The sequence below is a fragment of the Antechinus flavipes genome, chromosome 6 (assembly GCF_016432865.1).
Source record: "Antechinus flavipes isolate AdamAnt ecotype Samford, QLD, Australia chromosome 6, AdamAnt_v2, whole genome shotgun sequence".
NCBI lineage: Eukaryota > Metazoa > Chordata > Mammalia > Dasyuromorphia > Dasyuridae > Antechinus > Antechinus flavipes.
Window position 1 is genome coordinate 89,829,566 of NC_067403.1, and position 16,967 is coordinate 89,846,532.

Below are 16,967 nucleotides of genomic sequence, written 5' to 3' on the forward strand. Positions count from 1 at the left end.
GGAGTGGAAATGCTATGTTGTGGTTCACACTCATTTCCTAAAGTTCTTTCATTGTGTGTAACTGATTCTCTTAATTGAACAGATGGAACGGATATGGTTCATCTCATTGTTGAAGAGAGCCACATCCATTAGAATTGATCATCATATAGTATGGTTGTTGAAGTGTATAATGATCTCCTGCTCCTACTCACTTTACTCAGCATCAGTTTATGTAAGTCTCTCCAGAACTTTCTGAAATCATCCTGCTGGTCATTTCTTATAGAACAATAATATATTCCATAACATTCATATACCACTACTTATTCAGTTGATGGGCATCTATTCAATTTCCAGTTTCTGGCCACTACAAGAAGGGCTGCCCAAATATTTTTGCACATACAGGCTTGTTTCGTTTCTTTAAAATCTCTTTGGGATATAAACCCAGTAGTAACACTGATGAATCAAAGGGTATGAACAATTTGATAACTTTTTGAGCATAGTTCTAAATTCTCTCCAGAATGGTTGAATATATTCACAATTTCGACAAGAATGTATCAGTGTCCCAGTTTTTCCACATTCCCTCCAACATTCAGCATTATCTTTCCCTGACATCCTAGCCTTAATTTGCATTTCTGTAATCAGTAGTGATTTGGAACACCCTTTCATATGAGTAAAAATAGTTTCAATTTTATCATTTGAAAATTGTCTGTTCATATCCTTTGACCATTTATCAATTGGAGAATGGCTTGATTTCTTATAAATTAGAGTCCGTTCTCTATATATTTTGGAAATGAGGTCTTTATCAGAACCTTTCACTGTGAAGATGTTTTCCTAGTTTATTGCTTCCCTTCTAATTGTGTCTCATTAGTATTGTTTGTACAAAAGCTTTTAAATTTGATATAATCAAAAATTTTTATTTTGTGATCAATAATGATCTCTAGTTCTTCTCAGGTCACAAATTCCTTCCTCCTCCATAGGTCTGAGAGGTAAACTATTCTATGTTCTTCTAATTTATTTATAATCTCATTCTTTATGCCTACATCATGAACCCATTTTGACCTTATCTTAGTGTATGATATTAAGTGTAGGTCAATGCCTAGTTTGTGCCATACTAATTTCTAATTTTCCCAGCAATTTTTGTGAAACAGTGAATTCTTATCCCAAAAGCTGAGGTCTTTGGGTTTGTCAAAAACATCATTAAAATTATTAACTATTTTGTCCTGTGAATCTAACTTATCCCACTGATCAAAAATTCTATTTCTTAATCAATACCAAATGTTTTTGGTGATCTCTGCTTTATAGTATACTATAAAGATTAAGATCAGGTACAACTAGGCCACTTTCATTTGATTTTTTTTTTCTTCATTTGTTCCCTTTTGTTCTTTCAGATGAATTTTGTTGTTGTTTTTTTCTAGGTCATTAAAATAGTTTTTTGGGGAGTCTGATTGGTATAGCACTAAATACGTAGATTAGTTTAAGGAGTATTGTCATATTTATTATATTTGCTCACCCCATTCAAGAGCACTTAATATTTTTCCAATTGGTTAGATCTGACTTTGTGTGGAAAGTGTTTTGTAGTTTTGCTTATATAATTCCTGACTTTCCATTGGCAGATAGATTCCCAAATATTTTACTATCGGCAGTTATGTTAAATACAATTTCTCTTTGGATCTCTAACTGTTGGATTTTGTTAGTATTATATAAGAATGCTGATGATTTATGTGGGTTTATTTTGTATCCTGCAATTTTGCTAAAGGTATGGCTTATTTCTAATAGCTTTTTAGTAGAATCTCTGGGGTTTGCTAAGTATACTATCATATCATCTGCAAAAAGTGATTATTTGGTTTCCTCATTACCTACTCTAATTCCTTTAATCTCTTTCTCAAGTCTTATTGCCAAATCTAGCATTTCTAATGCAATATTGAATAGTAATGGTGATAGTGGGCAACCTTGTTTCACTCCTGATCTTACTAGGAATAGTTGCAGTTTTTCCTCATTACATATGATGCTTACTGATGGTTTTAAATAGATGCTAGTGACTATTTTAAGGAAAAGTCCATTTATTCCTATACTCTCAAGTGTTTTTAATAGAAATAGATATTGGGTTTTATCAAACTCTTTTCCTGCATCTATTGAGATCATCATATGTTTTTTGTTAATTTGGTTTTGATATAGTCAATTATGGTAATAGTTTTCCTAATACTGACCCAGTGCTGTATTCGTGGTATAAATCCTACTTGGTCATGGTGTATTATCCTGGGGATGATTTTCTGTCATCTTCTTGCTAATATTTTACTTACGATTTTTACATCAATAATCAGGTACTTCAATTTCTTTTTCTAAAATGAGACTATTTAAGCAATTTACTTCCTCCTGTGTTAATCTGGGAAGCCTATATTTTTGAAGGTAGTCACCCATTTCACTTAGGTTATCAAATTTATTGGCATAAAGTTGGACAAACTAACTCCAAATTATTGCTCTACTTTCTTCTTCATTGGTGGAAAGTTCTTTTCATTTTTAAGACTAAAAAAATGATTTCCCTCTTTCCTTTTTCTAATCCAATTTAACAAAGGTTTATTTTTTTTTCAGAAAACCAACACTTAGTTTTATTTATTAATTCAATAGTTTTTTTTTTTACCTTCAATTTTATTAATTTCTTCTTTGAATTTTACAATTTCAAGTTTAGTATTTGATTCAGGAGTTTTAATTTGTACTTTTTCTAGCCTTTTAAGTTGCAAGCCCAATTCATTGATCTTCTCTTTCTCTATTTTATTCAACTAAGCCTCTAGAGATATAAAATTTCCCCTTATTACCGCTTTGGCAGCATCCCACAAATTTTGGTATGCTGTCTCATTGTTGTCATTCTCTTGAGTGAAATTATTAATTGTATCTATGATTTGCTGTTTTGCCCATTCATTCTTTAGGAAGAGATTATTTAGTTTCCAATGATTTTTTGGTCTATTTACCCCTAGCTTTTTGTTGAATGTAGTTTTTATTGCATCATGCTCTGAAAGGGATACATTTTCTATTTCTATATGTCTGCATTTAATTTTGAGGTCTTTATGTTCTAATATATGGTCAATTTTTGAATAGATTCCATGAACTGCTGAGAAGAAAGTGTACTCCTTTCTGTCTCCATTCAATTTTCTACAAAGATCTATCACACCTAACTTTTTTAATATTCTATTTACCTCTTCAATTTCTTTCTTATTTGTTTTGTGGTTTGATTATCTAATTCTGAGAGTGCAAGATTGAGATCTCCCACTATTATAGTTTTGCTGTCTATTTCTTCTTGCAACTCTCTTAACTTCTCCTTTAGGAATTTAGATGCTATACTACTTGGTGCATATATGTTTAGTTTTGATATTGCTTCATTTTCTATGCTACCCTCTAACAAGATATAGTTTCCTTACTTATCTCTTTTAATTAGATCAGTTTTTGCTTTTGCTTGATCTGAGATATAATGTTTGCTCCCCCCTCTCCTTTTTTTTTTTTACTTCACCTGAAACATAATAGATTATGCTCCAGCCTTTCACTTTTACCCTATATGTATCACCCTGCTTTAAATGTGTTTCCTATAAACAACATATTGTAGGATTCTAACTTTTGGTTCAGACTGCTCCCCATCTCTGCTTTATGTGAGAGTTCATCCCATTCACATTTACAGTTAGAACTACTAATTCTGTATTTCCTGCCATCTTATTATTCATAGATTATGCTTTTCTTTTTCTTTCCCCCCTCCCCAGTATTGAACTTATGGGCACCACTTGCCTCACACAGCTCTCTCTCTTTAGAATCCCTCCTACCCTCTTTGAGTCCACCCCCCCCTTTCTCATTTTTTTTTTGTATTCCCTTCTATTTAGTCTACTCTTTTCCTTTTCCCTTTTCCTCTCCCATTTTTAATGAAATGAGACAAGTTTCTCTGTAAAGCAAATACATCTAATATTTTCTCTTTGAGCCAAATCTGATGAGAGTAAGATTCACACAATGTTCCTCCCCCTCTCTTAATTCCCTCAGATATGATAGGTTTCCTTTGCTTTTTTGAGGGATATAATTTCCCTCTTTTTGTCTCCCCTTTTCACTTTTTCTGATACAATCCCCTTTCCACTTCTACTTCCCTTATACACATGCTTTTCATATATGCATGCCTGTAACAGAAATACAGTTCTCAAGAGTTTTTTTTTTAAGTCTTTTATGCTTCTCTTGAGTTCTATATTTGGAGGTTTGTTTTGTTTTGTTTTGTTTTGTTTTGTTTTTTCTGCTTAGCTCTGGCTTTTTCATTAGGAATAAATGGAATCCACCTGTTTCATTGAATATCCACCTTCTTCTCTGGGGAAAATGCTCATTTAGCTGGGTAGTTTATTCTTGGCTGCATTCCAAGTTCTTTTGCCTTTCAGAATATCATATTCCATGCCCTTCGATCCTTTAATGTGGAAGGATCCTGAGTGATCCTTCTTGTGGCTCCTTGGTATTTGATTTTTTTTTCTGGCTGCTTGTAATATTTTTTCCTTTAGTCTGATAGTTGTCAGATTTAGCCACAATATTCCTTGGAGTTTTTATTTTGGGGTCTCTTTTAGAAGGTGTTCAATGAATTCTTTCAATGTCTATTTTACCTTCTAATTCTGTCACTTCTGGGCAGTTCTCTTTGATGATTTCTTGTACAATAGTGTCTAGGCTCTTTTTTTTTTCATCATAATTTTCAGGAAGTCCAATAATCCTCTTATCTCTCCTAAATCTATTTTCCAGGTCTGTTGTTTTTCATTTGTTTAACATTCAGTTGTTTAACATTTTTTTCTATTTTTTCATTTTTTGTTTTTTTGTTTTTGCTTGACTGATACTTGATGTCTCAAAGAATTGTTCATTTCTGTTTGTTCAGTTCTGATTTTTAATGAGTTATTTTTTTCATTAGCTTGTTTTTTGTTTTGTTTTTTTAACTTCTTTTTGTATATGTCCAATTGAGTTTTTAAATGAGATGTTTTGCTCTATGGAGTTTTTTTTTTTTTTTGTTTTTTCCCATTTCACTATTTTTTTTTAATGAGTTATTTTCTTTTTCCAATTCACAAATCCTACTTTCCTGGGAGTTCTTTAGCTTTTTCAATTCACAAATTCCGTTTCCTTTGGAGTTCTTTACCTTTTCCAATTTACATTTCAGGAAGTTGTTTTCTTTTTCCACGTTATCAAATCTCTCTTTAATGAGTTATATGCCTTTTCCATACTCTCTTTCAGAGCTTCTCTTTCTTTTTTTTTTTTTTTTGTTTTTTTAACTTCTTTTTGTATATGTCCAATTGAGTTTTTAAATGAGATGTTTTGCTCTATGGAGTTTTTTTTTTTTTTTTTTTTTTTTAAAAATAACTTTTTTATTGACAAAACCCATGCCAGGGTAATTTCTTACAACATTATCCCTTGCACTCTCTTCTGTTCTGATTTCTCCTTTCCTTCCCTCCACACCCTTCCCCAGATGGCAAGCAGTCCCAAACATGTTTAAAAGGTTACAGTATATCCTAGATACAATATATGTGTGCAAAACCGAACAGTTCTCTTATTGCACAGGAAGAGTTGGATTCAGAAGGTATAAATAACCCAGGAAGAAAAACAAAAATGCAAACAGTTTATATTCATTTCCCAGTGTTCTTTATTTGGGTGTAGCTGCTTCTGTCCATCCTTGATCAATTGAAACTGAATTAGATCTCTTTATCCAAGAGATCCACTTCCATTAGAATACATCCTCATACAGTATCGTTGTTGAGGTATATAATGATCTCCCGGTTCTGCTCATTTCACTTAAGAGCTTCTCTTTCCTTTCCCCATTTTTCTTCTAGCTCCCTTTTAAGATCTTTTATAATTTCTTCTAGGAGAGCCTTGTGTGATAGAGCTCTGGTTATATCCCCCTTTGGGGTTTTGTCTGGAGACTGTCTGCTATTAGTCTCTTCAGGGTTGGAAATCTGCTCCCTCTGTATAGATGTTATCTATAGTTAGAGTTAGCTTTGCTATTTTATTCAATTTTTAAACGCCCTTTTGGTCTGCTTTCAGGGCAAGGAGGTTCTCAGTTTCCTCTACAGATGAGGAACAGATAGACAATAGCTGTCCTGTGAACAGGCCACAAAGAGCGGCCGGGCTGCAGATGTGTTATTGCCCTGGGAAGAGCATTGCACAGCATAAGTGAGACTGCTTTGGGAAGGGTCCCGCTGTGAGGATGTATGAGTGTCCTGGGCAGAGCTCTGCTGTGCGGAACAGCAGCTGCCCTGGGAGTAGCAGTTGAGCAGTGAAAGTATTACTCTCTTGGGCAGAGCCCTGCTGTGCAGCTGCAGAATGCAACTGTGCAGCTACACTGTGATTATGCTGAGTTGCTCCTGATGCTGGGTGGGTGTAGCCAGGTCCTGTTAAACTCTGGTGTTTGGGGGTACACTTTACCTTTGGCATTTGTGTAACTTCTCTGCTGATCTCCTGCTTTACAACCAAAGCAGAGCAGCCAACCTGTGGTAGAGTCCTCCCTGTAAATTCTCCACCCAAGAAGACCACCTCCTGCCCTTGCCCTCACCCCTGTCTGCTCAGTGTGCACTAGACTCCATGTTTTGCCTCCCTGTCTGCACTGGCCTCCTCCAACCAGATCAAGACAGATTTTTTTCTGTTGATCTTCCAGATTATCTTCTACTGGTAATTTGCTGTACTCCCAATATTCATTGATTCTACCAGTCAAGCGCTATTTCAGAGGCTGAATTTGGCACCTTTGGATTTGGCAACATTCAGAGGGAGCTCTTGGAACCAAGCAGAGAGACAGACCTCTAAGCTAACCAGGCTATATAGGAGATAATAAAAGATCTGAACTTTTATCACCTGGCTGTGTTTTGAGAAGAAAAAGCTCACCACATTTTGGCGTCCAACGTGGGGCCGACAAAATCCTGATTCCAGGGAAGGCACCCAGAGAGAACTTTTATAATATTTTATAGAAGAACAAGAACTACATTTGAACACCCAACATTTACTGATTAGTAAGTGAGGATAAAAGAGGAGCTCAGAATTAGGTGGGTGTCCTCTCTGCCATCTTGACTCTGCCCTCTTAATTGTTTCTTTAGAACAAAAAGGTACCTTACTGGATCTTTTTTTCAACACAGTGGCTTCTACCCAGGCTTTGAAGTTAATATAATGGTACTGAAAACAGAAGCAAAGTGATATTAGAATAGTCTTATTTTCTTTCTGGTGTCTATTATCTTCTGTAAAAAAGGGTCCTGTACCTGCTTGAATCACATAACATTTTTATTTTTTCTTTCAATCTAGATTAAATAAATGTAACAAGACAAAAAAGATTTTGAAATCCTTGGCATTTGTCAGTAGCCTACACTTATATTGAGCTTTATACCTACTGATACTATGACTTTTTTGTTGTTGTTTTGGTCACTTTGTTTTGCTTTGTTTTGTTTTTCATTCACCATTCAATATCTTCATATCTTTATTATCTCTATTTCTATCATCTATTTCAGGTTCAGGATTAAGATTGGGATTAAATGAGATATTTATGTGTCATTGAACAAAGCACATTTATTTTCTTCAAACACATCAAGAATATACAATAAGAGAATAGTAACCCTTGTTCTCTGGATGTGCACTGCCCACATCCCTCACAAACACCTACTCCCTCTCGTGCTGGAAATGCATATGGTCAGTACTTCATCAGGATATGGTGACTCACAAAGGGATTCTGGCTAACCACCAAGTTTGAGAGTCATTGACTAAAGATAATTACAGACTTAATTATGGCTCTGGACCAGAATCTGTGTCAGTAAAGCAGGAGCCAGTGATATTTCATAGGAGGAAGAAGTCAAGAGCTCCGGGGATTCAGGGTTACTCAGTGAAGAAATCATAACTAGTCTTTCCTTGTGCTTCTATATATTTTACAATTCTATAAATTATTCCAAGCGTCTTCTATGCATCCACATCCCATCTAGATAACATTCCCTTTTTCTTTTCATTGGAATTCTTTCCTTTATGTATTCAAACTTCATTCCATATAACTTTAATATCTGCTGAAAAAAATATCCCCTAGACAGCTATGGTACATGGAGCTTTTTTAAAACTTACTTGTAAATCTTTTGAAATATGTTCTTCCCCAAATGATTTTCCATCTCCTTTAATGTTACAAATACTATAAAGGATTGTCACTTCTCTTCTTTATTCCTTTTCCCCATAATATGTAATTTCTATTATCATCACTTTAAAAACTAATTCTTCCTTGTGAGAATCTGATCCAGAATAATTTCTTTTCATTATTCTCTCTACCTTTAGAAGTATGGATATTAAGCTAAATCTGTTTTCTAAACTCCTTATCTATTTCTTTCTTCTGTACAAGGGTCTTTAGTATATTCCCAGCCCCTGGTATAGTTCCACAAATACAGTAGTTATATTATGTCTTTATTTTAAAAAAAAAAACTGAATTAATTGAAAGTGTCAGGATGATTTTTAGGAAATTGTCACTTTATTTCTCTTGCATTACATATGTTGCTTTGAAAATACATTTTTTTTCTTATTTAAGCTGAATAATTATTGAAGATATGAAAATTGTCAGAAAAAGGACTTAGATCATGAGAAATTAGGAAGTGTTTAAATTTGCACAGTGTAAGGTTAGAGAATTCATCAAACCCTCTTTTTCATAATATTGAGTTCTAAAGAAAACATAGCTTTATGTACAACATAAGACAAATAAATAAATCTGCTTTGATTGGTAACTGTTACAAACTCCTGTTACCAGTCTGGTTCAACAACTAGACTAAGATAAATTCAGCAGTTATTTTGCCCCTATATGAATTTTTTTCACTGAAAGATGACTTAGTGATGAAAAGAGATAGGAATTTCTGCTAGATCAGAACAATTACCTCTTTGTAAGCGAGATGAAGTGACTCATTTTCTCCCTCTTACCAGTGAGTAGATAATGGCAAAGATACTCAAACATGTTTTCCAAATTTTCTTTTCCATTAATTTTATTAGAAAGTATATCAAGTATTGATTGTTGTCCAAAAGATTGGATAGTTTACACACACACACACACACACACACACACACACACACACACACACACACAAGAATATACTGATTGCTTCTCTACTTTCCATAACTGTTTCATGCCAATTATTGAACTTATTTGTTAAAACTACTCTACTGTTTCCAATTCTAATATTTCTGGTTTGTCATCATGGGGAGGGGATCCCAACTATTCTATGCTAACATTATCCTCTTGTTCCACTTGAGTCCTAATTACCCACCCATCATTATTATTCTTTCTCATCTAATAGACAGTAGTTTGAGGGGAAATTCACTGACTTTAAAATTTGGAACATTTGAATTTTATTCTCAGTTTTATTAGTTACTAATTCTGTGATTTTTCAAGGCAATTTATCTTTTCAAGCTTCAGTTTACTCATTTGCAAAAACAATTTGATAATATCCATAGCTGAAATCCAGATTGATTTAAGATTCTCTTCATATTTGATTCTTGCTGTATTCCTACAGAGGTCTTTTATCTTTAATTTATAGATAAGGAAATAGAGGTTAAAAGAATTAAGTAATGTGAGAGCAAAGAATAGTCAGATCACATGGTCCATGAATGTTCAAATCATATAAAAAAAATTGGAAGAAAAATTTTCAGCATATTAGATCACCTTTTGTTGATTTAGGATAGAATATAAAGCAGTCATGCAGCCAGTATGTGTCAATGATAGAACTTGTACTGAGATATTTTTGTGTTCAAGGCTAACCCTTTATGCATGACATCATGTATCCTTTCAACTATAAATTAGGAGAGTGAAATAAATTTCCAACAAAATATATTGGTATTATTTGTTTTTCTTTATGTTCTATGCATACCTTGTTGAACCAGTTAATTCACTGGCTAACTGGATCCAATTGTTCAGTCTTGTCACAAAACTCCACTATATCTTTCTGTATTTGTGGGGTGAAAGGAGGACAATGAACATAAAAAATACATATGATATCATAAAAGTCCATTAGTCTAAAGTACTAGGGAAAAGTTGTAGGAAACAAAAAGCTAGGTACAAATACAGGGGGAAATTATTGTTAAAGCTGGGAGAAATTGATTACAATTTGTAATTATATCAAGGTTGTGATAAGACTAACTAATGTGCTGTGGGCATGAGGGTGAAAGACAAGAAAAGGACCTGTGATTTCATTGACTTATTGAACTCCAAGTAAGAAGCACATTTCTACACTCTATAACAGGGGTCCTCAAGCTACAACCCGCGGGCCAGATGCAGCCCACTGAGGACATTTATGCGGCCCGCCAGGTTATGGCAAAATCAGACTGGAAGTGATTGACCTAAACTCGCGTTAGCAATGGTCACTTCTGGCACTGGACTGAGGCGGTAGAGACAGAGTGTGAGGCAATGCTGAGGTGAGGTGAATTCCTAGGCCAGGGTATGTGGTATGGAGAAGGGAGAGAGATGCAGAAGATAGAGAGCTGACCTCTTGCGGCCTTGTACAGTAAAGGCAGCCACCACAACAGACAGGTGCGGGGGATGTACAGTGCATGCTGCACATGTCATGGCCACTGCAGGGGGAATTCACTGCAGCAGTGAAGGTTGGAAGCAGGAACGCAAAGAGTGGGAGAGAGAGTGTGGGAAACGGAGGCATCACAGCACAGAAGCAGCTTGGAGGAAGTTGGGCATTGCAGTCTGCATGTCTCTGTGTGGGCAAAGTTATTGCTGGTATATTGTTTTTGTAGCACTGCATATATATATATATATATATATATATATATACATATATATATATATATATATATATTAATAGCAATTTGAAATCCCTAGGAAATGATGTCAAGAAAAAGAAAAATTGACTCGTAGTGTAGGATATTCAAAGAACAGTGGACTTATGATTACTTTTTCATGCAGTACAAGGAAAGAACTGTATGTCTGATATGCCAGAATATAGTGTCTCTGTTCAAAAAATATAATTTGTGTGGACACTATGAAACTCAACATAAAGATAAATATGATTGTTTGGTTGGAGAAGTGAGAAAAGATAAAATATTAAAACTGAAAAATTCATTGACAACTCAGCAAAATACTTTTGTGAAGCAGAAGCAGCTAAATATTTCATCACTGCGAGCAAGTTTTCAAGTTGCCAAGCTAATAGCACACACTGGCAGACCATTCATGGAGGGAGAGTTTGTTAAAGAATGACTTCTTTCTGTTGCCAAAGAGATGTGTCCAGAGAAGGCCTATTTATTTAGTATAGTGAGTCTTTCAGGACCTATAGTTACACAGAGGATTGAAGAAATGGGAGACAATCTGCATCAGCATTTTGCAAAACTCCATTAAAAATTTCATATTTTTCCTTGGCACTTGAAGAAAGCAATGATTTTCATGATTCTGTATAACTTCTAATTTTTATTTGTGGGATGAATAATTATTTTGAAGTCATAGAAGAGCTTGCTGCACTGCAAAGCATTAAAGGAACAACTACAGGAGAGGATATCTATGAAAAGATTTGCCAAACTTTGAATGGTTTTGGAGCTGGCTAGTTAAAGTAGTCAGTGACAATTGATGGTTCTCCTAGCATGGTGGGATCTAAGAAAGAAGCAATTGCTTGCATTAACCAAGAGATGGACAAACATAACCATTCTCATCCAATAGCCATACACTGCCTCATCCATCAACAAGCGTTGTGTAGTAAATCACTGAAGTGGGACTCTGTTATGAAAATTGTGGTATCTTGTGTTAACTTCATTAGAACTAATGCACTAAATCATAGACAATTTCAGGAATTTCTGTCTGAGCTAAATTAAGATGTTCTATATCACACAGAATTCCATTGGCTGAGTCAAGGGAGAGTTTTGAAATGTTTCTATGACTTACTTCCACAAATTACAACTTTTCTGCTTTCAAAAAACAAAGAAGTATCAGAGCTCAATGATGCAGAATGGAAATGGCACCTTGCCTTTCTGACAGATATAACAGAGCTACTCAACAATTTCAATATGCAACTTCAAGAAAAGGGAGAGCTCATTTGTGATTATGTAATCACATGTCAAAGCATTTGAAGTGAAATTAGTCCTACTCATCAAAAAAGTGAAGGAGGAAAACTTCTGGCATCTCCCCACAACTCAAAATCTGTTAGCAGAAAAACCACTGATTGCATTCCCAAACAAAACATGTGTGAATTCACTGGAAAAATTGCAAAAGGAGTTCCAAGTTAGATTTAAAGAGCTTCATCCCCATGAACAGGACATACAGCTTTTCCGTAAACCATTTTCTATTGACATTGAAAATGTGAATACAATTTACCAAATGGAACTGACTGAACTGCAAAATTGTGACTCTGAAAGATGCATTCAAGTCAAGCAGCCTTCATAATTTCTATGCACCTCTCCCCTCTGAGACATATCCTCATCTCAGGAACTATGCACTCAAAATGGCAAACATCTTTGGCAGCACTTATGTCTGTGAACAGACTTTTTCTAGAATGAAACATTTGAAATCTCCAAACAGATCAAGACTAACGCATGCACATTTGCATCACTTGGTACGAATAGCAGTGACAAATATGGAACCAGACATTGACCATCTCATCAGCCAAAAGCAGGCCCATAGTTCCCATCAAAATACTCATAAATTTGTTGATTTAACTTTATTTCATTTTAAATATTGTATTTGTTTCCATTTTGTTTCTTCACTTCAAAATAAGGTATATGCAGCATGCATAGGAATTTGTTCATAGTTTTTTTTTTTTTTTTTTTTTACCATAGTCCACCCCTCCAACAGTCTGAGAGACAGTGAACTGGCCCCTTATTTAGAAAATTTGAGGACCCCTGTTCTACAATGTATAGTGTTAGAAGTTTGCCTAAGCCCTAAGGAAGTTAAATGATTTTCAATAGGTGACACAAAGAGCATATGTCAAAAGAAGGGCTTCTTGAATCCAGCACTTTCTGAGTTCAAAAGTGTCACTCTAACCTCTACACAAAGACTACTCTGATTCTATAATAGTAGAATCATAGAATTATAGATATAGCACTAATAAAGAAGGTAATAAATTTGGATGTCTCTCAGTTAATCCTAAATCAGGTTTTCATGCACATCTAAAATGTCACTAGATTATCCATCATAGAACTACCAAACTTTCCTAGGGCAGACATGGGACAAAATAGAATTGGATAAAACCTTGGAGATCACTTAATTCAGGCACCTCTTTTCAAGAAATAACAATAAAGACTTCATACCCCTAATCTTCTCGCTAAAAAATATAACCACTTTGGCTGATCTGGGGCCATATCTTAGCTATTCAAAACACAGGCTCTTCAAATCACCATCCTGTTATCTCTCCACACATTCTTCTCATCTATAAAATGTAAGCAACATTTTTCTGTGGAATATTTAGTATGGATGATTGTAAAGCCCTTTCAAATATTAAGAGTTATTAGAGCCTAAGGTGGATAGCTTTATCATAGCTTTTTCTTGTTGAAATACTGAAATACTTGAAGGTTATCAGATAATTTCAGAGACATGACATCTTTTCATTATTAATCAGAGTCATGTTTTATACTTAATCCATGCAAAAGATAAGCAAAAAGAAATCTGTAAAACTATATACACAAAGAAAAGATTTGAATGCTTACTGTCCCTGTGATCACTGACAGTTTCTCGATATTAAAAAAAAAAAATAACAGGCTAGGTAGGTAGGGCAATGTGGCTTTATATGCAGAAAATATTTGCCCTTTTGAAATAAATAAAGGACAAAGGAGAAACTTAATTTTAGTGTACTTTATTCCAGATGAAGAGGTTGTATGTAGCTTGGATAGAATGCTAGTTTTAGAATGAAGAATTTTTAGTTCATATACCATCTCTTGAACTAACTTATTTTCAAACTCTTGAAAAGTAATTTAATCTCCACATGACAAAGACAAATCCTTAGGAGTTATCGATTATTTTAAATCAACAAGAAAATGTTTATCAAATAGCTACTATGTAGTGGAAATTGAAGGATTATTATGTATATAAATTTTGGAGAATGGTGAGCTGTTGTTAATAATTGATACAATCAGAAAAGTCACTTTTACTCTTTGAGTTTGTTTTCTTCTCTGTAAAATGAGGAGAGATTTGGAGATTTCTAGATTCATGTGATGGCTAGATGATCTTTATATTTCCTTCTAGTTCAAAATCAATAAACTTATGAGTCTATGAGTTATAGACTAGTTGTAATTTACATTGATGGAGGGGATTCTCAAAGTAGGACTTCTCTATGCCTAGGAAATCACAATTTATTCATGTATTGACATTCAGTACAATTAGTCTTGCTAGTATTCTTACTTCTAAAAATAAAGTGATTCTTTTGAATAATGTCATAGCCTTAGTTAAGGACTTGTCTTGATTTTGGTTCATATTTTGAAGCAAAAATTAACCACAAGTAGCCAGAATATGAAATATTGTTCCCAAGAATGAGTCTGGAGAGACATTGTATCAGACACAGGTGAAGTACAAGAGCTTGGAGTAAATGAATCAAAATATTACAAAGAATTCATTTATTTCTATTATTCAGGTAACAAGTCAATGAATTATATTCACTATGTTTAACTAAGCTTAACTAACTGCTAAAGAATCAATGGAGTCTATTTGCTTACTTTGTTTTAAAAACTAACTTCAAGGAAGCTATGTGTCGAAATTATTAATTTCTTAGCAGCATCAAGGTCATTTGTCAATAGTGAGGTATTGCCAGTCTCAGAAAAAAAGACATTTGACTGAACTTACAACACAAAGCCTAGAAGGATTAAAAGTTTCAATTTCCCTTAAATTTAGAATATCAATATTGACATACACAAATACAAATGGTATTTTTTTTGGCTGTTTTGTTTTTGTACAAAGACTTCCACAGTATTGACCTCTCAGATGGCTCCTCAAATATTTTGTTAGCTATTACTTTCAAAGACTGTGTCAGATAATGGTTGCCAAAGACATCAAGCATTTTAAATTACTTGCACAAGTACTGGGTGAAGAGAGCACTTTGCTTTGAGACTATGGAATGTTAGTTATGACCCTGGATATAGATCTTCAGGAAAGTCATATTGTAAATCTCTACCTGCTATTTCACAAAACCAAGAACAAATAAAGCACAGCAGAATACATTATAACATAGGGAATTGTCATCTTTATAACTTTTGTGCCTTGCACAATTCCTCGCATATAAAAGGAGTTTCATAAGTGCTGTTCTAAAACATGTTTTAGATTTTAAGTGCTGATTGATTTCATTAGATTTAAAGCTGAAAAGCACTATAAAAATCAACTAGTCTAAATCTCATTTTTGTAAAAAAAAAAAAAAAAAAGAAAGAATGAAAGAATGAAAGAATGAAAGAAAAAGAAAAAGAAAAAAAAAGAAAAAGAAAGAAAGAAACTAAGGCCTACCTAAAGTGGTTCATTGATTTAAACAAGATCAAAGGGATTTTAAGTAGCAAAATGAAGATTTAAATACAGATTATCAGATTCTATAAATGTTTTTGCCTACACGCTTCCTATAAATAAAATCATTTCTTCACATCTGAATTTTACATTTTAGGGTTAAATCTATAACAAACATGGGGGGTAATTTTGATTGTTAGAAGAATATTTCAATCCTAATTTCTATAAATAGGTATTAAATTTAGGGATATACTTCAAACTATATTTTTAAAAACTGCCTCAGAAGCCATGAAGTATAGAATTGCTTCTCAGTGAATATAAGTCAGAGGAAAAACTCAAAAACAGCTGTTTGCAATTCTAAGGCCAACTTTACTAGATCAGATAATTCTGGGATTTTAGACATTAATAAACTAATGAGAGAAAAAGAGAGAATAAAATTTGCTTTCTCCAATAAAATCATAGAATCTCAGAATTGGAGGAACCTAAGCCAGCACATATATGGTAAGGGATTCTCTTAATTATATATTAGGTAGTGCTCATCTAGTCTCAGTCTAAAGATGTTCCAAGGGTGCCCATTTCACTTTTGAATGTCTAATCATTAGTATTTTTAATAAAATCTCTGGAAGATGTGCATACAGAAAAAGAATTGACAGTAGAAGTATGAATAGAATGATTTTACACACATACATATAGCACAGCACATATTTATATTTAATGGTAGCCTTCTCTAGGATGCAAAGGGTAGGACAAAGAAACGAAGAAAAAGTAGCTATCTATAACTTTATTCTATATTTATATAGCAAGTTGTACATAATAGATTTGCAATTTTATGTGCACTGATTTTAATGTCTATTGTTGCAAAAATGCCTGTTTAATTTCATAAGTTAAAAATAAAAAAAACCCTAAAATTTTTAAAAAGGCAAAAAATTTAAATCCCCCCTCCGCTCTGTAATTTTCATGTATTGCTTCTAGTCCCATGTTTTTCAGAGTCAAGGAAGTCAGGAATATAGGAGAAAACAATAAAACAAAATTAAATTAAATTAAAAAAACTTGGTATATCCAACACAAAAATTCATATTCATATAGCCTAAACTTACAAAGTCACACATGCTCTATTTTATTTTTCATAGCCTAAGTGATTACAATTTGGATTTGATAAGTCTTTGATTATGTCATTTTGTGCAGTCTCTGCTCCAGTCAAAATGAAATTTCTAACTTCTCTTTCCCTCAGAATCTATTTATTCATTCAAAATACCAGCCATGCACATATCTTTCCTCTTCATGTGTCATGAAATCCTTTGCCCAAACCCACCTCAGGTTGAACCTACTCCAGCAAACTTCAGCTAGTTCACCAAAGCAACAAGCATTAATACTTCTTAATGGGCTCTTGACTACTTTCTCTTTATGACATTGTCCCTCTATGTTCCTTAGTTAGTTTAACTTGTTTCCTATGATTCTGAACTGATGCTGTATAGTCAGTTTCCATTTTCCTGTGTAGGTGGCACCATGTACTTTAATCTAGTGATCAAAGCAGTAATTTATTCCTTTGAGTAATTGGATAGATTTGACAGGTAACAGCATATTGAGAGTGAAG